This window comes from Hyaena hyaena, unplaced genomic scaffold, assembly GCF_003009895.1.
Source record: "Hyaena hyaena isolate Hyena2069 unplaced genomic scaffold, ASM300989v1 scaffold_141, whole genome shotgun sequence".
Taxonomy (NCBI): domain Eukaryota; kingdom Metazoa; phylum Chordata; class Mammalia; order Carnivora; family Hyaenidae; genus Hyaena; species Hyaena hyaena.
This window is the reverse complement of record NW_024080773.1, coordinates 1,208,651-1,231,890: the sequence shown is the minus strand read 5'-3', so window position 1 is coordinate 1,231,890 and position 23,240 is coordinate 1,208,651. Positions and strand designations below refer to the sequence as shown.

Sequence of the window (23,240 nt, the reverse complement as noted above, 5' to 3'; positions counted from 1 at the left end):
GGGGGGAGGGGTGAAATAGGTGATGAGGATTAAGAAGGGCACTTGTGATGAGCACTGGCTGTTGTATGGAAGTACTGAATCACTATTTTGTGGACCTGCGACTACTGTACGTGAATTAAGTGAAATTTAAATGAAAATTTAATAAAATCAATACAATTTTAATTAAGCTTCTGCTGTATGTAGCATGAATAATGAGTGACAGGAAGGTCCTAGGGCATATGGTACCAAAGTTCAAGAGAGCTTCATTGTTAGAGTCCCACTGAATTGGAAGTCACATATTTATCATCTTGCCAGAAAGTCTACTTATGGTTATTTTGTCCCCAAACCTGAATACCCCTTTGGTTTTCGGGAGGAGGTCCAATTAAACCATAAGTCATTCCAAGAGTGGCACTGCTCAACAGTCAACCTTTATGGAGTGTCCAGCGGGACTGAGAAGGGGTAGACACATCACTGATGAGTGATCGATGAATTTTAATTAGACATGAGCATATGTTTTATCATTTAATTCTTATAATTATCTTGCAAAATAGATTTCCTTGTGCCCATTTCATAGTTGAGGAAACAGGTGCACAGAGGGGACAGAACTTGTACCAGATAAGTCAGCTTGGGATGGTGGAGACAGAAGTTTCCTTTTCCTGAAGCTGCTCCCTTTCTCCAGCATCACACAGCCTATTGGATTAAAACAGTCATCAACATTACAATGTTATGGCAGGTGTTTGGCGAAGATTTGATTAGTTTCTATTAATTAGATTTTCTTACTGAATGATTTCCCCCTGTAAGCCTAAGAATGACCCATGATAGGAAGGGTCTTTTTAGCAAAGTACAGTATCAAATTCGTAATCACATCTCCATTTGACAAAACGTATCGTCTGCGTCTTTAAGAAGTTCTCACACTAAGATGGGTCACAGATAAACATTATCAGTTATAAAACACCAAGAGTCAACAATAAAATTCAAGAGGTGAACTTTGTTTTTCTGTGACAGTTCTCTCCTTCATAATCACGGAAATTCTTTCATGAAAGAGCAGCTTGTTAAGGAAAATAAAGCTGAGAAGATTAAAATATGATTATGCTCTTCTGTACCATTTTTAAAAGAATAATGTTTAAAAGCTAATTCATGTTGTCAAGACATGTTGGTGAAGTTATACAATACGCTAGCAATCTGTTTCCCATGCAGATCTAATTTGCATGTTATGATTTCTCAAGGAGTACCAATTTGGTGCTTTGCTCCATTTATTCAAAACTAAAATTGGAGTTTTAATATTGTCTGCACAATAGGGTTGTCTAAGGAAACTTCATAATACCTGTATTTTGTACATACAGGTATTTGCCCACTTTCTAGAAATTCCTTTATAGTCATTTACTTACATATACCAGGGATTATCTAGGAAGATTCAGGACCATATGCATATCTAAGGAGAAGTCCGGTAAGGGAATAATTAAAGAATACAATATATTTCTAAATGAGAAATGGATTTATCAGTGTTGTGATCATCCATGCATTAGCTTTGCACTATCAAATATGGTGGCCACTTGTAGCTACTGGTCATTTTCTATGCTGGATAGTCCCATCTGAGATGTACTGTAAGTGTAAAATACACACCCGATTTCAAAGACTTAGAAATACACACACACACACACACACACACACACAAAGTATCTCATGAATATTTTATACTGGTTATATGTTTAATATTTTGGGCACATTGGTTTAAAGACAATATATATTAAAATTTTATCTGCCTGTTTCTTAAAAGGTTTTTTTCAATGTTACTGCTAGAACATTTCAGATTACATGTGTGACTCACATTATAGTTCTCCTGGACAGAAATTTTGTAGGCAAAGAGCCATATTCCTTCCTATACCTTGATAGTAATTCTTTTTTTAAAAAACATTATGTTTATTTATTTTTGAGAGATAGAGAGAGACAGAGCATGAGTCAGGGAGAAGCAGAGAGAGAAGGAGACAGAATCAGAAGCAGGCTCCAGACTCTGAGCTGAGAGAACCAAGCCTGATGTGGAGCTCAAACCCACAAACCATGAGATCATGACCTGAGCCAAAGTCAGACGCTTAACCGACTGAGCCACCCAGGCGCCCCTACCTTGATACTAATTCTTATTTCCCGTGATGGTGGAACTCAAGCCTGCAGAATGGAAAACAAACCAAGTGAGGTTGTAACTATGGCCCGGTCATCTCAACTCACTTACTGTCTACCTGTCCTCCATGAGTAAATGTGAGGATGAAAAGGATGGAGCCTCTTCTGTCTGTCTGGGTTCCTGGGTAAGACAAGCCCTCATTTAATGTTACTTCAAGGCACGATGGGTAAAAAGTCCTAAAAGAGCAATAAAGTGCTTGGTGGCTTGAAGAAAGAAAAGGAAGAAATGCTTAATTTTATTTAAGGATTTAAGGAAAAGGGAGAATTTGGGTAGAGGCTCAGGCTATCTGGAAGGAATAGCATAAGGAATCCCGAAGAGGTACAAGTTAGTATCCAGCTGACCCAGAGCAGAGTCATAGAAAACAAGTACAAAAGACAGGTGTTGTATGAATTGTGGACACCTCTGATGCCAAGGGGGCAAAGGATTTATCTTTAATTTGTTAGCCTATGGAGAGACACTGAAGGCTTATAGACATTCCAGAAATGTAGTTTTGACAAGTTCCTATAAAATAATGGCATTTACAGGGCTCCTGGGTGGCTTAGTCGGTTAAGTGTCCAACTTTGGCTCAGGTCAGGATTTCTTGGTTCGTGGGTTCGAGCCCCGCGTTGGACTCTCAGCTGACAGCCAGCTCAGAGCCTGGAGCCTATTTCAGATTCTGTATCTCCCTCTCTCTCTGACCCTCCCCTGCTCACTCTGTCTCTCTCTCTCTTTCAGAAATAAATAAAAAATTTAAAAAAATTTTTTTTAAATGATGGCATTTGGATTCAGATAGGAAGAAACTAATTTAGGATACTGCTGTAGCCTTTCGGTCAAAAGGTATTGAGGACCCATAGTTAGATGGCAGAATGCGGACAGCAGGAAGACTCGGGCATCAGAGGTGTTCCCGAGGTGTTGCATTATATTGAGGCCCCAACTGAACATATTCCATAATAGAATGTCGTGTGTGTGTGTGTGTGTGTGTGTGTGTGTGTGTGTGTGTGAACGAACCGGGAAAAGGAGTAAGACAAGTTTGGTGCACTCACTTATGATGTAAGCACTGTATCCCACTGATGGCTGGAGGGATGGTCTGTACTTCAGATCCCACGTGGAAACACAATGGTCGTCTCAAGGAGTCAGGAAAGTTTGTCTTTGACTCTATTGACTGTAGCAGAAAAGAGGCAAGATAGATTTGTGAATCTGCCCGTTCAGCAGGAAAAAATGGTAGCTGCCATACTCTTTGCAGGGCAAAAAAAGTAAAAGTGTCCTGGGAATTTGTTCTCAACATTTGAGTCTAAAGAAGCAATTAATTGTTGGTTGAAAACTCGTTCTTTGTTTCTTTGTAGGGTGGTCTGAGATGGTGGGGGTGGGGGTGTGTTTGCCACAGCAGAAGTACAATTGCCTTTTTCTTCTCCCTTCATAGTTAAGAAAGCTTTCTTAAAGTAAGAGCTTTCCTCAGCTGTGCTAAAGTGTCCCAGGAAAACGGTTCTATCCCTGCTTAGTTCAGAGCTGTAAATTGTTAAAAATAACTATTTTCAAGACTCCCTGAGCCCAGGTTTATAGAGAAGGTAATTTTCTTACTGACGGCAGATAGTATTTGTGCTATTTTTTCCCACCATCAGATACCCATGTTATGTTCATACTTTCTAGCCAATTTAAACATTGGTAACAAAGTAGAAATAGTTAATGATATATATTCCGAGTCTTAGGGGAATTCAATGAATACGTTTAAATTTCTCACACCTGTTTCAGACCCGAGAAAAAGGATGTACCTGTATTCCCTTCTTCTCGACTCATGTCATTATTCAGGTCTCAAGACAAACTAAGCATTTCCCAAGAGAGAAATAGAGTTATTTTGGGGTGGTGTGTTTTGTAAATATGGATGTGAGAGTCAGCTCTTTGATTAATTCTCAAACTCTGCACTCAGATCTCTAAAAAGGTTCTCATTTTGTCCTTCAGTGTTCAGTTCAGAAGGCTTTTTCTGTGAACAGTGTGCTTACAGAGGCCTCATTTTTGTCATCAGAATAATATAGGACCTTCTCCTCCTGGCTGGAAATTTTATGTCATTGAACTCTACTTTTTAAAAAATATAAAGACTTTATTTCTTTATTTCACTTTATTTCCAGAAGGAAAGCATGAGGAATGGAGCTGCAGAAAGGGACTTTTCCTAAAGGAAAACTGTAATGAATAGCGGCAGTTTAAATCTTCCTTAAGGTGTATTGTATGGTTTGTGGAAAGTAAATGACCCATTTCAAACACTGAATTCTCACTCTTTGTCAGGATTTCAGCTCTTTGCCCAAAAGCCAAGTGTATATTATAAGGAGTCCATAGAGAGTCCGTATTTCTATGGCGATCCTTGCCTTATATGGAAGGATAAAGTGGGGAAGGTGTGGAGACCCTTGTCTACCATGGGATTCTAATATATTAATATTCAGAAATTACTGGGGCACCTGGGTGGCTCAGTAGGTGAAACCTCCAACTTCGGCTTAGGTCATGATCTCATATTCATGGGTTCAAGCCTCGCATTGGACTCTGTGCTGACAGCTCAGAGCCTGAAGCCTGCCTCAGATTCTGTGTCTCCCTCTCTCTCTCCCCCTCCCCAGCTCATGCTCTGTCTCTCACTGTCTCAGAAATAAATAATTAAAAGAAACATTTAAAAATTAATGATAATATTTGTATAGTAGTGGTCTAGTGTGAAATAGCATATGATTGAGAGTAATGAAATTAATGTCTCATAGATTTACACATACATAGCTTGCTTTGTATTTACATATGGGGAACTTGCAGCATGGTACAAGGGACACATCTTTGAATAAACTGGATCTACTAATCCTGGCTCCAGAGACCTTGGTTTTGATCAGGACACATTTCAGAACATCTCCAAGCCTCAGACTCATTTGAAAATGGTGATGAGAATACATTCCATTTCAGAGAATGATTTTTAAAAAATTTTTAATGTTTATTTATTTCTGAGAGAGAGAGAGAGAGAGAGAGTGTGTGTGTGTGTGTGTGTGTGTGTGTGTGTGAGCAGGGGAAGGGCAGAGAGAGAGGGAGACACAGAATCCAAAGCAGGCTCCACACTCTGAGCTGTCAGCACAGAGCCTGACATGGGGCTTGAACTCATGAATGGTGAAATCATGACGTGAGCTGAAGTTGGACACCCAACCGACAGAGCCACCCAAGTGCCCCTTTCAAAGTATGATTTTTGAGGCTTGCTTGAGAGACCATAGACATAAACTCAGAGCATACTCATCAACTGTTAGTGCTCTTCATATGTTATCCTAACTGGACACATCATATATGGATTCATACAGGCCCAGAACATTCTCCTTAATGATGCTCCTATATATGATTATTGTACTGTCATAATTTCCCCCAAGGTAATAACCATCACTATAAAGTTAAAGGCAGAATGACTCAGAGATGGCCATCAAATTATGTGCCAGGTCATATCCTACTGAGACTGTTTCCTGACACACTTATCAGAGACTGAACATTCGCTCATCTTTTGAGTCCAGATGGATGCTAGCCACTGCTTTACGTTCTGAGTAGACAGCATACATTCTTCTTAACATTATATTTTGGTTTTGGTGCATGTTGGAAAATGCTATTGCCTGCTCATTTGGCTTAATTCTAATTTCATCTGTCCCTCTGGCTCAAAGCATCTTGAAACTTTTATTCTAGAACAGAGATTTGAGACTTTAAAGATCATCTGCCATTTAAAATGCTATTTCTGGAGCTGGCCCTGGAGAGAATGATTCAAATTCTGAGCTAGGGACAAGGATGTAGCCCATACAGCCATGTGCTCAGAAGGTTCTGACCAAGAAATAGTCTACCTCTGTATTCCTTGGTTTTTCTCAAGGTTTTTATATCCAAAGTATTCTCATCAAAGTGGATTTTACTGTTTTTAACAATGGGAACTGCTTATAGGATTCATACGTGATGTCTTCTTGGGAAAACAAATTCTTGTTGGAATCAGACTTCGTAAAGAACATATGTTCCACTATTTAGTTGAAATAAGCCAACCTATGATTAGAAAAACAACCAAGTGTTGGAATTGAAGTGATTGGTTCTATAGTAGTTGGTTAGTAAGAAGGTAGTCAGAAAATTTGCCCCTTTTTCAATGCCATAGATATTACAACAATACAGATATGTGAGTTGAACTTTCGGTCAAGATGGTAAGAAATCTGAAACATCAGTTACAACAATCATCTTTTGATAATAGCTCAAGAAAATAGTCATTTTCCTTTGTTCCCAATGATGCTATGAATATTTTAAAAATTTTAAGTTTACTTAAGAGACAGAGAGCAAGAGGTAGCGAGCAAGCGGGAAGGATCAGAGAGAAAGGGAGAGACAGAGAATGTCAAAGAGGCTCTGCACTATCAGTGATGGTGGGCTAGGTCTCAGGGAACCATGAGATTATGACCCGGATGCTATGAATATTTTAAATGCACAAAACTTTTAAATAAATTCTAAATCAAAATTGTATTTTACTTATCCTGAGAACATCAAGATGTTTTGTCTCAGAACCATTCCCCATCACCCAACTAGAAAGGGATGATCTTCTTTTGGTGAATTGCAAACTGAATGTTCATGAGGTAGGGTACCCTATAAGCATGTCAGTCAACTATCAAGTGTTAACCATCTGCAATGTACTTAGCATTGCTAGCTACTGCTGGTGAGGGCAACAAGAAAGACAAACAAGATTTTAAAAAACCCTTTTGTATCAATCAGCTTTCGTAGGAAAAGGTTTGAGTTACCTGGGAGGAAAATAAATTCTGTTGCAATATCTAACAAAAAAGAATAATACAACACTTCATTCTGTGTGATTTGTAGTATAAAATGGGCATTTACTCGGCTTGGCACCCTGCCGTTCCTTTTCCTCTTCCTTTTGGAAATACTGTTGTACATTCAAGGGCAAAATTTGGAGTCAAGAAATCAAAATGATGGTTAAATGGTAAAAGGGAGGAAAATGGTATCATTTACCGTAAGAAGAGGAGATTGTGGAACTTGGACTTTCTGCCTTTGAATTCAAGAAAGGAATTTCTTCCAAGTAGGAGTATCCCAGATCTGTGAGCTGTCCTTGGCCTTAGTCAGAAATGGGACGAGGTGAGCATCGTGGAGGAGTGACTTCGGTACACACCAGCTCCTGTTCGTGAAGAGCGGGTTAGATACGTTCTCAAAGCCCCAGAGAGCTCTGTGTATTTGTGATTTTTCCCCCCTTCTGTTCAGTGGTGATCAGATCAACATAGCTGTGGCTAGTTTTGCGAAATTATTTTAGTTTCGGCATCTGGCACAAACACATGCAGGAGGTCAAACTCGTAAATCTCGATGTTAGTAGGGGAGCAAACATCCATCAGCGATGAGCTTTCCTTCTGTGCGCTCTCATTTCATAACGAGGAAATCCATGCTTGGGAGGCTGCCCCCCATGGCCATTTTCGCTCTGAGAATATGTGCCACTTGGGGAACCAGAGCGGACGTCTTAGGACCCTCTGGCTAATGTCCTTTCCATGCCACACGCCTTCCTTTGTGATGTCATGAGTCCTGTAAAGAGGATGTTACTGGTCTTTGTACTTCCAGACATTCTCCAAGCATTTAGGTGGTGGAAAGAATACTTGATTTAAATGAAGGAAATCGTTCTGTCACCAAGAAAAAAGTTTGCTCTTTTACTCAGAGATTTCCTTGCCAAAAACTAATTGCTTTGCATGAGAATGCTGCCCTTGTTTCATGCATTAGTAGAATCAATTCTTCTCTCTATAATACTGCTCAGCCTTTGTGACTGTCAGTGCTCTGGATGTGAAGCTGGAGTCTAAAGCCGAGTCATCACGCACAAAGGTTTATACAGCTGGGCCACGTGTCTTCATTTTAGGGCTGGTTTTACAGCTGTGAGCTCTAGGCATTGTGGTTCTCTTCTGTTCCCCTTTGATAACCCAACATGTAGACATGAGGGCATGGGGTGGCATTAGCTCCCCGGTAAGTAGTAGAGAAAGGAAAAGGAAATTAGGTGCCTTTGCTGACTTTTTCAAAACTTAATGAAAACTTAATGTGTGCCAAACACTCCTAGGTATCAGGGATTTGCACACATGCAATTGCCAGCCCTGAAATAACTGTAGGGTGCGTACTGGATACGGAGTATTAAACCTAAAAATGACAGATGATTTGACAAAGGTGTGAACATGGATGGGCGGTATCCAAATACACAGAAGGGGCAGTAGAAAACATTGTGTGAACTCATTTGACAAAGAGCTAGAAGTTAGTGAGGAAAAGTATTGTGTGTATGTGTCGAGGGTGTTGTCCTGTCTCCGTTCTAAGAAAAGACTTTGAGAGAGGAATTCGATAGCCCCGTGTTAGATATAAAACTTGCTGGTTATCAATAGGTTTTGGTTCATTCATGGAGTAAATTACCACCTCACTTCCACCGATCCAACCACCTCGCCTAATGAAATCCGTCAGGAAATTCAAGGCCGCATCTGTCATTGGACAGAATAAAAACTTTTTAAGTTAACTAGCACATATGAAAGATTAAACATCTGAGCTTTGAGGTTCTTATCATACATATGCTTCTACTCAGTAAATATCTGGTAAGCAGTGACTAGCTTTAGTACTTGGTTAGAAGACAAAAGAAAGAAGAGTAAGCTGTGGCTAGGCCTGCAGGAAGTTTTCAGACTGGTTAAGGAGATAAGACTGCCCTCAGTAAGAAAGACTATGCAACAACGCAATGCCCAAACCAGATGTAGGCTGCAAGGAGTGGTTATAAAGCCTCCTTCAGTACATGTTCATCTGGCGTCATCTTTGCTTCTCATCTGAATATTTCAATACACAGTTACACCAATACCCTGATTTTCAATTAGAAAAAATATAGACCCAGAAATTTCCACTCATAAGAAACACTTCTGATTTTGTAATTAGGGAGCCTGGTAATTAAATATGCCCAGGAAAGTTGTATTAGATTGCATTGCATTGGGTCAGGTACATGCTTCCATTTCACACCTACCAGCTCTTTTTAAGATAATAAGCAAATTAAAAAAAACAGCAGTTCAACATCCTCTACTCCCCCTATTAGGGGACAGAGATGCCTTCCAATATAGCTTCCAATTTGCCTTGCTAATTTTAATTAGCAATGAGTCACTGGACAGTTTTAGCAGGAGGCTAGCCCATAAAGAAACATATTCTGTAGCTGGAGACGCGGCAAAGGACTCAAACTGGGAAAACTCAAACAGAGACTTTTTCTCATTTGATTGAAGGTTAGACATGAGATAAAATAAGGTTTTCTCATTCCCTTTTCTCTGTCAAGAATTGCAGAAAAGGCTAACTGATGAGATGAACCTGAAGCAAAGCCTTCAGACTGTTGCTTTTGATCGGTTTGGCAAGTTGCTGCGTGCAGTTAATGAAACAGGTGTTTGCACCTGCCACACTGCACAGGTGGGGCCAACTGGTGGTCTCCTTGTTTTCTGGTGTTTAGTTTCCATCCATCTGCCAGAAGGTAGGATCCTTAGAGCAGGAACTAAGTGTTTCACCATGGCTTATGCTGACTTCCACGGCTCAGACCTACTCATTTTGCCGTTGTGTTACGCCAATACCTAGCTGTTCACAAAGCTGGTGAGAGGCCCACCTCCCAGCTGCCATAATTGTTGGTTGGAGTTCTGGGAGAGGATACCATGTCCTCTGTTCATCTCCAGGACTAGCCAAGAACAGCAGGTACCAGGCATTCGCAGTAGTTCTCAGCTACCTCCCTGTCTTCCCAGCCCAGGTCGTGTTTAACTTGGCAAGTCAGTGCACATTGATTTTGGGACTTGCTGCCTTTGTTTTTCTTGGAGAGAGGACTTTTTAAAAAAATTAGCCTTGACTAACATTTAGCTCAAATAGGCTACAGTTTGTGTATCATGCTTCATGAAGGAAACATGCATTTTTCATATGATCTTCACAAGGGTTGCATAATAAAGTTTAAATAGATAGGACTTCTGGATTTGAATACAGCAACTTGGAAAAGTGGCAATTCTTTTTGTCCTAAAGTGTGATTGCTTCATTCCTCATGTAAGCCTTTCCCAGTATAATACCAAGTCATCACAATCAATATAAAACACTGGTATTGTTACCAATAATACGTACATTTAGATGAGCAAATTATGCTTTGGCTTTGTTGGAATTGTTTTAGCTTAGTAGAATCTAAGAATAGTTTAAGCAGAAGAATGCCAGGTCTCCATTAAAAATGTATACAGTTCCCGGAGAGCATATCAGGAATTGGGAGATGTCTTATAATATACTTTATCCTATTTTGCTTTTAGAGTACCACTGAAACGGTCTGTATATTATAGTACATTGACGCTTATTGATAATGTATTCCTCACATACATGGGGTAGATCATCTTCAAGAGAAATGCTGATTTCCTTTAAGAAGGTCATACCCTAGGGACACCTGGGTGGCTCAGTCAGTTAAGCGTCTGACTCTTGGTTTCAGTTCAGGTCACAATCTCATGGTTTATATGTCAGGCACTGTGCTGACATTGCAGAGCCTGCTTGGAATTCTCTCCACCACCCCACCCACCCACGCCCTTACCCTGCTTATGTGCTCACTTGCTCTCTCTCTGTCTCTCTCAAAATAAATAAATAAACTTTAAAAAAAGAAGCTAATACCCTATCTTGAGGCCAAAATGAGACCCAATATCCGATTCTAATTGATAACTAATCATTGGTTATAGAGTATTTGCTTTCTCATTTCTTAGGTAAACCTCATTGCAATCAAGTGTCCAAGAGGGAATTGAGTTGAATTGAATGGACAGAACTGAGAACCAACTATAGACAGATCCCAATTACCAAAGACAGGGAGGAAAGTGTGGGCTTGAATGGAAGGTCTGGGGTGGTTAGGGCACTGATTCTCAAGTTTATGTGTATATGTCAACCTTCTGTAGTTCTTTAAAATGCAGATCTGGTTCAATAGTGTATTAGTTTCCTGTGGCTGCTGCAAAAGTTGCCACAGACTGAGTGGTTTAAAACATCAGAAATTTGCTCTGTCATAGTTCTTGTGGCCACAAGTGCACTGTCAGTTTCACTGGGGTGAAATCCACACGTTGGTTGGGTTGCATTCCCTCTGGAGGCCCGGTGGGAAGAATCCATTCCTTGTCCTCCAGCTTCTGGTGGCTGCTAGCATTCCTCATGGCCTCTATCTTCACACTACCTCTTCCTCTCTCACAAGAATACTTGTGATTGGACTTGGAACCCATCCAGATAATCCAGGATAATCTCAACATCTTTATTCCATCTACAAAAACTTTTACCACATGTGGAAATACTAATAGGTTCCAGGGGTTAGGACATGGAGATATTTTTGGGAGTTGTTACCTACCCAGGTGGATCTGGGTGGGAGTTCCAATTCTGAATTTCTAGCCCAGAAGATATGCTGGATGTTATTGGACTTGACATGACACTTGGATCAGCAAATGGCTGGGTGATCACTCTGCAAAGTTGAGCATAACCTATCTGGTTCATAGCGGGATTGTGCTCTCTGTGATTCAGAATCACATAGTAGCAAAGGACACGGGGGCAGGGTGAAACTTCTAGGAGACAGAGTGACCAAGAATCTGGATGGTTATTTGGGCATCAAACATTGATCTGGAGTGTTAGCCTGAAGCCCTGCTTCCAGAAGCAAAACTGGAGTCTTAGTCAGGAATCAAGCCAAGAGCTCCATTCTTTAAAGTGGGCAAACAAGAAACTTAGTGGGCAGATAGAGGGTCTGGATGCTAGTTTATGTCAACAAGTTCAGTGCCAGATTCTGCCAGATGGTTTACCTCAGCCTCCTGCCAACATGGCCAGGGCTGATTATGAAGCTAGCTAGGGTTTGTGTGTATGCATGGCTCTCAAACTGCTGACTGAGTCAATTTGGAACATGGCTCTGAAATCTCTAGTTTTAGCCAACAACTTACATGACTTACATGCTGGTGGTCAGGGAGCCATCTTTGGAAATTATTATTCAATGTGGTGAAAGCATCAGGATCTACCAACCTATTTTCATTTGAGTTAGACAAGCTGACTTAGTGGTAATGCATGGTACCAGGGAAAAAATGGCACCCAAAGGAAATCTGTTACTGATGAGATGGAAAGTCTAGCTCTTGGGTATGTTCTGCAGGTGGCTGTAAAGTCTCAAAATGGTTGAATATACGTAACGGTGTGTTGATTTACATCACAATACATGTTCTATTCAGTATGTTGTCCCACGTTGCAAATACATAGTTCATCATGGTGTACACACTTCTGGTGTACATGACACATCAGCACTGCATTCCCATCCATCTCTGTACATGCATGTGTGAGGTGTTACCTCAGACAGTGAGTTCTCTCAGACTTCACAGAAAAAAAAAAAAACAAAACCCTCTGCCTTTAGCTTAATCCCCATCACCAAGTAATCCAGTTTAGTTTTGCAAATTATCAGTCACCCATTCCAACACTCTGGCCAAAAGGGGTGGTTGTCATGCCGTTGAAGGCACTCAGGTGACTTCATCTCCCTTGTAATCACCTGAGGGCCAATGTGGCATGTTGTAGACTTTCCATTGGCCCTGAAAAAAAAATCTAGAGCTCAAGTAACTACAGGACTAGCTTGGCCTCTTGTTATCCTCAGTCAAAAAGTCACAGGCTATAGAATTATAAAACTTGGATTGAATAAAAAAACCAACAATGTTGGCTGATCTTATTTTTAAGTGTCTTGTAGTTTTAAAACGATCTGGTTTCTGAGATGATGCCATGTTCTGGGATGTGTGAAGATGGAACCACAGAGATCCCATGATCTACATTGGTGATCTACCTTGATTTTGGCAAGTGGTTTCTTATAAAGGATCGGGCTCCTCTCACTTCTCTTTGATCCTTCCCTGACGCTTGGACCAGGTCACATTCACCATGTTCCTACTCTCATGGCAACACGTACTTCTACCTATGCCATTGCCTTTACTTTTACTATTTAACTAAATTTGTTTCTTTGCTAAATCACCCCCTAGTGCCAAGCATAATATTTGGCATGAAGCTGCCACCCCCAAAAAATTGAGTAAGTGGATAAAAAAAATGAACACAATTTTCATGAATTCAGAAACTTTGTGATATCACTCTCCTCTGAATGGTTCCATGTCTTGTGCCTGTGTGACCTACTGCAGTCATTATGGGTCTCAAGAGTCCATTTTTTTCTTCTTTTTTCAATTTTAAAAAAAGTTTTATTTATTTTTAAGAGGGGGGACAGAGAGAGAGAGAGAGAGAGAGAGAGAGAGAGAGAATCCAAACAGGCTCCATGCTGCCAGCACAGAGCCCGATGCAGGGCTCAAACCCATGAAACTATGAGACCATGACCCGAGCTGAAAACAAGAGTTGGACACTTAACCAACTGAGCCACCAGGCACCCCTCAGGAGCCCATTTTTCTACAAAAAGTAGCTTGAAATGGAAGAAAATCAAGGGGCATGATAATTGCAAATTATGTTATGTCTATAGTCTGCCAGTAGCTCTGCAGACAGGTGCTGGGGGAGGGGGTAGGAAGGAAGCAAACATCTGGGCCTCCGTTTCCCTCTTCTTCCCTCTTTCTTCCCTTCAAACAGTTCAGTCCTGTCCTTATTTATAATTTTGATCCAGATCTTTCTTTTTTAAATGGATACATGGGATATTTTTAAGGTGTTCAAGATGATGTGCAGCATAGTAGTTTTTCTCCCCCTTGGTTATTCCCAACCACATCCTTTCTCGGTTTTCCAACCTGGAAATCCCATTTAAAGCAATAATCAATTCGATGATTTGAAAAGCTAGAGAAAGGATAAAATAAAAGTAAACATCACCAACTGGGTTTTTAAATTGCTTCTCAAATGTCCTTTCATAAAGGAAGCTGTGAAGTCCCATTCACGCTGAATTAATGAATTTAATGACACTGAATAGCAATGGTCAGTGCTATTCCAACAATATTACCGGGCTTCAGCAACTAATCTCTCTGTTTGAGGGGATATGATGTCTGGGGGAAAAATGACTGCTTATACAGTTGGACTGATTACCTACTTTGTCTGGCTGCAGAAAGCATTTGTTGTCTCCGGACCCAACTTGGCATGAATCAGCCTTCCTTAATGGCAGTTCCATGACCTAAGAAAAGTATGATTTTTAAACTTCTTTTCAAATTCGCTTTTCTCCTAGCTGGTATATGCTTTCTTCTTTGCTGGAAGACTAAGATTAGAATCAAAAGCAACTCATAATATTTTTTGTAAGGACCAAATCAAAAGCATATGTCACATACTATCCTTTTTAGAAGAGTGTATCCTTCTTAAAGCGTATTGCTCTTTAATTCATTGTTAGCAAAGCATTAGTCACATGCCTGCAAGTTAGCAATGTTTGCACTCATATCATTGTGGTCGTGCACCCTTACCGATCACACACAGTCCTGACGTCACCGTTGACATCTTCATGAGGCTGCTTCAGTCCTCAAGGACTCATTTATGTCAGTGCTATCAAGAGTCGAATTGCAATGTGAGGGAATCATCTGTTGTGATTAACAAATGGCATGTTTGAGAGTCCTATAGTGTGACCAGTCACTTGGCAGGTCTCGTGTTTCTTCGTAACTCAGTTTTTAAATGGGACTGAGTAGAACTTCTCAGTCAGTTTTTCCAGTGGAAAAGACTGACAGAGAAATTCATAGTTGACTTTTTTCTATACAGATTTTTGCCAATCTCTCAAGGTCCTAGGTCAATAAAATCAATAATGGATACACACACAAGAAAGTACAAGGTTTTGCAGCAACATGTGTCACCTTCCAGAAAGTAATGCAGGTGTAAGGATTGTGTTTGAAAATAGAATGGAAAAGATATATATTACATATAAAATAGTATTAAATATGTATTAAAGTGCATATTTTATATATAGATATATCTTTATGTTGTAAAGACTATATAACATAATCTTTATAACATAAAGACATCTATAACATAAAGATATTTTATTTTTATAAAATAAAGATATAGAGAGATTTTATTTACTTATTTACTTATTACTTGACTTTTATAATTCCAATCAATCATTCTGACATTCCTCAAAGGAATAGGGTTTTGGGGTGCCTGGGTGGCTCAGTTGGTTAAGCATCTTGGTTTCGGCTCAGGTCGTGACCTTGTGGCTCGTGACTTAGAGCCCCACATTGGGCTCTCTGCTGTCAATACAGAGCCTGCTTTAGATATTCTGTCTCTCTCACTCTCTCTCTCCCTCCTGTGTCTTCTCTGTCAAAAATAAATAAACATTAACAAAAAAGGAATAAAGTTTTAAAGAAAAACTCATGCGAAACAGAATAGAAATCCCAAAAAAGTAGATTTCTCCAAGATTGCTATATAAAATTATTTAGCTACATGAGAGAACAATAGTGAAATAAAGTTAATGGAAAGAGCTAGAAAAAGATATACCCCTAAAATCTTCATAACCCCATATCATTCTTGGTAATGATAATAACTTTGTTACAACTCCAAAATCTGAGCTTAGGTAGCTGCTTTGGCCTTAATTCAGAGAAGCTAGCTCTGATCATTTATTATCTACTTTGGGTCAGGTATTATAGTGCCTCCAAGGATCCAAAAATAGTCTGTACTCTCAACAAGCTTACCATTTGGGTTTCCCGTCTACCAGCATCTAATAACTACGCTGAAAACTGCCTTTGGCAGGGAGCCATTGTCTTCATTCTTCCATCCTTCTTGTCACCTTGCCTCTGATTTTTATTGGATTTGTCCCCCAGTAACGGTTGACCACATGCATTCTTATTTTGTTTTAACTCACTGGGTTTCAATAAAATATTGAATGGCCCCAGACTGACGATGCTTCAGTGGAGCATTAAATGCTCAGTACCACGTAAGTGGCATACAAGTCAATAAATAAAGACTGATTTGGAGAATTTGGTAGTTGACCAAAAGGAGAGGGCCATTTTTTTTTTTTAACCAAATACAATCCCAGGCCGAATGGGAAACCACTGTGAAAATTATTAGGGGTGCAGGAGGAGGTGGAGGAATAGACCAGCTGAAAGGTTTCCTGCCTCACATGTGCGGAGGAGCTCGGGGCTCATCCGTGGGTGTGCTGCTGAGGCAGGACGAGGTGGAATTTCCGTGACACGATCAGCAGCCTGGGCCCACGCCGCTGAGAGTTGAAATAAAGAATAAAATGTTTGCTCTAAGATGGTAAGCCCAGTAAAGCATCAGTCTGAGGACTTAAGGGAGTTTGGGGGGTGGGGGGGGCTGGGGGCGTATTGCCCTTGAAGAGGATTATGATGAACAACTCACTAGCTTAATTTCTTCTACATCTGCTGAATGTCCATGAGTTTCAGAACAGCATCAATGAAATGGATGAAATGTTTCTAGAGCAAAGGTTGTCAGCCGTCGGGTGGTTTGGCATCATCCTCTCCCCAAAAGAACATTTGGCAATGTCTGGACACATTTTTGGTTTTCATGCCGGGGTGGGGGGGGTGGGAGCTTGCTAATCTTATCACTGGCAGAGGCCCCGGATGCCCTAACTAACTATCCTGTAATGGATGGGACAACCACACACAACAAGGAATTAACTGATCTAAAATGTCAGTCGTGCCAAAGTTGAGAAAGCCGATTCTAGATTCATTCTCCCTGAGAATGGTCTTTCCAGACCACCCAGCTTGACTGTTTTTACTCGGGTTTGGATTTAACAATTTTGATCATCCAGAAAGGATCACATTATTAGTAGTGATGAATTATTTTTGGTCCTACTGATGATTATTAGCGCTGACAAAACTATAATCCTTCCTATAATCCTTCACAGCAGCTGTGTGTGTGTGTGTTTGTGTGTGTGTATGTGTGTGTGTGTGTGTATGTGTGACAATGTTTTGTTCTCATGAAGCAAAGAACACAAGTCCTGATTAAAACAGGATAAAAAGCAAACCTTTGGTCTCCAAAGATATATTTTTATAATAGTCTCATACTATTATAGCCCTCTGGCTATTTTAATGCACACTTGTTTTTATAAAGCCATATTTTGGTTGCTATAACAACTCGATGTAGCTCTTGATGAGTTCTTTTGCCTTAATGTTGCTTTTAAAAAGTTGACGTTGCTATGACTACAAAATACTGCTTTATTTTCAGCAAGCTTTTTCCCCCTTGTGATTTTGCTTTCGAAATATGTAAGTGTACATAGGCACGTGTACATGTATGTACTCTGACATGCCTCGTGAGTCTATAGTGTAGCAAAATCAACGCCTAAGTCTCTAGAGGCAAGGTGGCAACTAATTTACCTAAGTGCACGCTGTTATTCTTAAACTGACTTTCATCATCCTGTATGAACTCATTACAGGTGCTCTTTCCTCTTTCAGATTAGATAACTGCTCAGGGGCAGCCTCTGCCTATCTCTTTTGTGATTTACTTACCATGACCTCTCTTGTACAATCTCTCCCTGTTTCCATCACGGAAACTCCCTGTTTTCATCATGACTCTGATGAGTCATTTGAACTTGAAGCATGTGAAAGTATCTAATGTTTCCATATGTTCGTGATCATGGATGGGGTCTATTTCCCAGCACCAACAGTTATGGTCTCCTGTTTATCTTAGATGACAGTAAGATTTCCCTTGTTACGAGTTTCTCTCATTTCAAAATTTTTTCAAATTTTGAAAAAATAAAAATGATGAGGCTGGAAGTTAAGATACTTGACTCTGTTATTGTCACAACTGGCAGTAGGGGCAACTGCTAGCTACTTTATCTCTTTAGAGAAATGCTGTCCGATAGAAATCAAATGTGGCCATACAGGTAACTTAAAATTTTCTAGCATCCAAGTTAAAAAACTAAAAAGCAAGAGAGTTTCATTTAATAATTACTATCTACCCCAATATATCTGAAATATTGTCATTTCAGTATGTAAATGTTTAAAAATATTAATGGGGTTTTTAAACATTATTTTTCCATTGTCTTGGAAATTTGAGGGTATTTTACACTTTTCAACATCTCTGTTTGGGGATGGGCCACATTTGAAGAGCTCAGTAGCCACACATGACTAGTGGCTACCATATTAGACATACTTAGCTTTAGGTGTTCATTAAATTTGGTCATACAACATTTCTTGTCTATTGGTCACTTACTAAGGTCCAGGTCATTTTATGACATCTTAAGAGTACAGATGATTAGGGAGAAGCTTCATTTATGACAGAGAGAGATGGAGAGAGAGAAAGGTAGTAAAATAGAAGGAAGAGAAGAAAAAAGAGAAGGGAGAGAGGGAGGGATAGTAGAAAGAAGAAAGCAAATTTTCTTTTAAGTCACTTCCAGCTATTGTGTGCTATTATCCAGAATCTGATTTTATTTTTATTATAATTCAGAAATATTGGGGTGAATTAGGCAATTCCCCACACTTTGGTGTGACTTAGTCATGATTCTATCCCCAACCTTTTGAGGAATGCTTGAGACAGATTAAGTGCGCCCCATATATTTATTGAGTTGAATCTCCTTTCCTGTCCAACTATGTGATTAGCTTCAAAGTTAAATAATGTTACTGTCAGGGGGAAGATTTAATTAGTTTGAAAAGCCCAACAGTACATGAGTAGTTTAGGAAAATGAAGAGAAGGGTAGCTAATGGTCCAAAATGAAGGGATATCACGTAAGCCATCATTATTCCTACTCTATCTTGTTTTTCTTGCCTCTTGAACATGTTTGCCTGTAAGTAATAAAGGAGAAGCACATGATTGCCTTAAATTGTTTTGGTGCCACAATGCAGGTGACATTGCCAAGACATCACCGATGTGTCCAGATCTTTTATCACATTGCTACTTTTCTGTTCACTCCTGCCTTTCCTCATTTGGGAGAAGCCAAATCAAAGTGAGCCATGTGACTCTTGCAGCCTGCTCAGTGAAGGAAGTTTCTGTTTTCTTTTTAACCATGTGTCATTTTTTATCACCATTATTTTAGAAATAAAGTGGCTTATTCAGTGTGTGTTTTTTAAAGCTGAGCCATTTTGCCTGGAATGCAGCGGTTTGGGTGATCTAATCTGATTTGGAAATAAGAGAACAGTGTTACAATTTGAGCAGATTTCCAAATCAGGTTGCAGATGGTAATCTGAGTTGTGAATTAACATGTTTGATGCTGACAGCCCTTTGCTTTGCAAAACATTTTAACCAGCTCCATCATTTGTCACAGATTTCTTCTTTCCTTTATACCTCTTTTCTGTAATGTAACATCATGTCTGGCATTTCATATCTCTTTGGCCTTTATAAATTGGAATTATATTCAACACATTTCCCTTTCAGGGTTTAAGATGTAAGATTTTGGAAGCCTTGTTAGAGTCAGAGTCCCACAGTGAGCAAGCCTTCTATATTAGCCTGCAGGGTTTGCTCAACACAAACAGACAATACTTGAAGTAGGAACAATTAGGCTCCTGTGATCATATTGTCTCTGTCTCCACTGGGAAATGAACCATCGCTACCTTGTGGGGATCTGTTTACATTGAACACTAGATTATAATAACAGGCTAATGCAGGGTTCTGAAAATAATGACTCTAAAGCCCTGGAAGTTATTCACCATGAGCTCACGTGTATCTGTAGACTGCATCAGTTGTTCATTTTCCTTTTGTGTGTGTGTGTTGTTTTTTTTTCCTGATTATTTTTATTTTTCTGAAAATAGGGAGGGAAGAATGATTAAATTAGCTTCACCATTGCCAAGTGACACTGGTTGAAATTCGGAGATAGAGTAGATTGTATTTATAATCCCAACTACAATTGTAAAAATGTGGATCCCCTTGAGCAAAAGATACTTTGAAAGCCTACCTTTAACCCCTGGGCTGGAAGAACTCAGCTGCTTTACTCAACAGACAGTAAGACCTACCAGAACCATGGAATTTCAGCAGTGGAAGGGAATTTGAAATGAAGTAGTTCAGTCATTTTCAACTTTTCATCTGACAAATTCTTTTCTCAAAGGATACCCTGAGGCTCGAAATCCTAAACACAGGAGGAAGAAGCAGAGAAGGTGGAAAGGGAAGGAGGAAGAGGGGGAGGTATCATCAACTGCAAAATCCCAGGTCAACTTTAAGCCCATTCATTTGCCAGTTGGACCCAGGAATGTCTAGCAGTCTAGATGAAACAGCTCTACCTGAAAGCCTGGTCAGTTAAGCTTTCTCATCTGTTCATTAGGCAAATAGGTGATTGCCTATTTGATGCCACACAAGTTCATTCCTAGATGACCAGAGGTCTTAGGATACAGCCGCGAACAAGCAAACCCATGCCCTTCCTTCGTGGAGTTGATGTTCTAGTGCAGGACCAAACAGAATGCTAGTAGATGCATGTTGGGGGTAACTTCAGGCTGACGTCAATTGGTGTGATGACATAGAGGGACCCAGGGGGAAGGAACTGAGGTCCCAGGTGGCCTTTTGGAAGAGGTGTGTACCCGTTCCATGTCATCTTCATGATAGCCGTCCTGTTAGTAACTAAGCTGATATGTCAGGATGCACAGTGCCTACAGCACAAGGTTCTAAATCAAAGATCGGGGTGTTGGCCCTGTTCTATGTCCCTTCTGAGACACTGGATATTTTACAACTCTGAAATGAGAGACATCATGTTGACACAGGATTAAAGAAGACCCAGTCTCTGCCTTTTATCCCCCCAGAGCCTCTCAGCTCTTCCCTCCCACCTCATTCCTGCACATTATTTGCCATTGCGATTGGATTTGTTTTGTTGCTCAAGCTATTTCAAGACTTCAAGAAGACCGATTCTCTTGGCCTGGGCCTTGTAGATTCCTATTGTTTTCAAATAGCATCTGAAGTCACTAATTCCCATTTGAACATTTCTTTGATTCTTTCTTACAAAGGGGGAAGTGATTTTCATGTTGTTTCATTTTTTTGAACACTTGGGATGTTTCTATAAAATGCCATTTTTTAACCTTCGAAATGTTGTGTGCTGCTATATATTACACTGGATGTGAATAATCACCTGTGTATTCTTTCTTCCCCGTTAGACCACTAGCCCTTTAGGGGTCCGCAGTATGTCTGGTTCACAATCAGAACATGGTTCTTGCCCACAGACATCACAGTCTTAAAAAGTAAGTGGATGCAATTTAACATAACAAAATGGTCACGTTTCCATATAGCAGAGAGGAGCACCTTCTCCAGAATTATCTCACAGCAAATGGCCTTTATTCTGTTGTGCACATGTTAGATTACAAAGCAGGGTGCCTTCTGGCTTATCCTGGGAAACACGATTCATCTGCTTGCTAGACCCTTTCTAAAGGGGGAGAAGTAGGCACACTGAAGCACTAAGCAGACACACTATCCCACTGACTCCACTTTTCTATCTCAGCGAACATAGCATACATGATGGGCACAAGAGTGTACCTGTTCCATCAAGTACCATTTTGCAAAATGATCACTAAAGGCCTCAGACATTAGAATGATAACAAGGTCAAGGCACCTGGATGGCTCAATTGGTTGAGCGTCTGACTCTTGATTTCAGCCGAGGTTATGATCTCATGGTTCCTGGGATGGAGCCCTGTGTCATGCTTTTAGCATGGAACCTGCTCAGGATTCTCTTGTGTCCTCTCTCTCTGCCTCTTTCCCTTCAAAATAAATAAATACACTTAAAAAGAAAAAAAAAAGAGTGATAACAAGAGCCTTGGGTAAACATGTAAAGCATTTCTGTGCCAACTTCTATCAGAAAACATCTTTTTATCTTTCCCTCCATAGACTTACTATAAATCAAAATTCAGAAGTACAGTTTTGTGCAAACCAATAGAATATGTGGCTAAAATGCTTGGTCTTCATGTCCGCCTACCTGAGTTCAGCATACTGCCCATCTGCATGCCAGTTTTGTCATCCTGGGCAAACAGGTTACTAAATATCTTGCGCCTCCTTTTACTTGTCTATATAATGTGAGTAGGCTGTCTCCATCGGCTGCTCACAGGGCTAGATTTGTCAATTCATGTGAAGTCCCTGTTGTAAGACCTGGCACATAGCACTTTAATTTTTCTTTACCACTGTTAAAATGTATTGTAATATTGATTCGAGTGTCGGTTTATTTTTGATATTATAATTCCCCCGGGTTCTACCTAGTTCAGCAGTAATTTTGAGTAAGGAAGGTCATTCGTTATTGGATTCATTCAGTGTTTCTCACATCTATTCCTGTCTTCTCATTAAAAAAAAAAAAAAAGTTTTTAACTAGTGACACATTAACCCCATCCAGAAAGGGGAAACAGGCTTCAGGAGTTCTCTGGATGAAAGGGAATATTCAACTACTCAGCTTAGAATGCATATCAAAGGAGGTCTGTTCAGTAGTTTCTTTTTAAACTGTGTGGTCACTGACAAGCCAGAGAGAGATGTTATGTGTGGGTAAAGCACATTCTTCTACCACCATTACTTAAATGAGTGACTCTAAAGCAGGCTCTTTCTTACATGTGCTCCTAGGGATAGAATTGTTCCTGGAATGAGATGCTATGTTCAGAAGAGAGTGATCTAAAGAGAGTGGCTGGGTCTAAAACAGAGTAGCTTAACTGCAGATTGGGAGGAAGCAGTGGGGTGCCCGGTGCTAGTCTGCTGATTGCTAATTTTCTTGGTTGGCATTGCACTGCCCCCCTCCATGCAGTCGAAGGGGCTAGATTGCTGCGGGAGAAGTAGGGCGGCTTTGTGAAAAGAACCCTCCAGTGGCTTCCCCCCACCCCATGTGTTCTGCTGATGCCAAGTCCAGTAATTCTAGTGATCTGAAACCAATTTTAACCTAAACATTCTATATGGTGCAAATGGCTTCTAAACATGCATCTTCAGTTAGTGTTCTCTTGCTGGAATGCCTTGGTGATGGAAGGAGTTTCTGCATCTGTGGCACTAATTTTGTGTCGGCACTTAAATGGCTTTTGGTCATTTGCAAGGACATATGAGGAGAGAGGTGGTTCATTTTTAAAGCCCTTTGTAAGTGTGATCTAGGACAAGGCTGGACATCCCTTCCTGGAAGGGGCTAGATAGTATTTCAGACTCTCTGGGCAGAGGTGGGATGGAGATGCTTTGAGAACAAGAAGGAAAATTGCCCTTCCATGTTTGCCTTAAAGCAGTGGGTGCTCACAGTAGGACCCAGGTGCGGAGGGAAAAAAAGATGTTAATAACAGTGTTCAGCTGGCACACTTGGCCCGGGAGTTCCAGCCTCCACAGG

The 23,240-nt window shown here is 40.3% G+C and overlaps 1 protein-coding gene and 1 long non-coding RNA gene across 3 annotated transcripts in view; one reads left to right on the top strand and one right to left on the bottom strand.

Annotated features, from left to right (window-relative positions):
• The window catches only part of PRKG1 (protein kinase cGMP-dependent 1), a 1,246,601-nt gene that overhangs the window by 587,711 nt on the left and 635,650 nt on the right, over positions 1–23,240 (top strand). The gene's annotated exons all lie outside the window — the stretch shown is intronic.
• On the bottom strand, positions 571–7,595 carry LOC120235958. The gene is made up of 3 exons (XR_005529549.1): positions 7,118–7,595; positions 3,178–3,296; positions 571–669 (listed from the first exon to the last, which is right to left on the bottom strand). It is a non-coding gene; the product is annotated as an uncharacterized LOC120235958 (long non-coding RNA).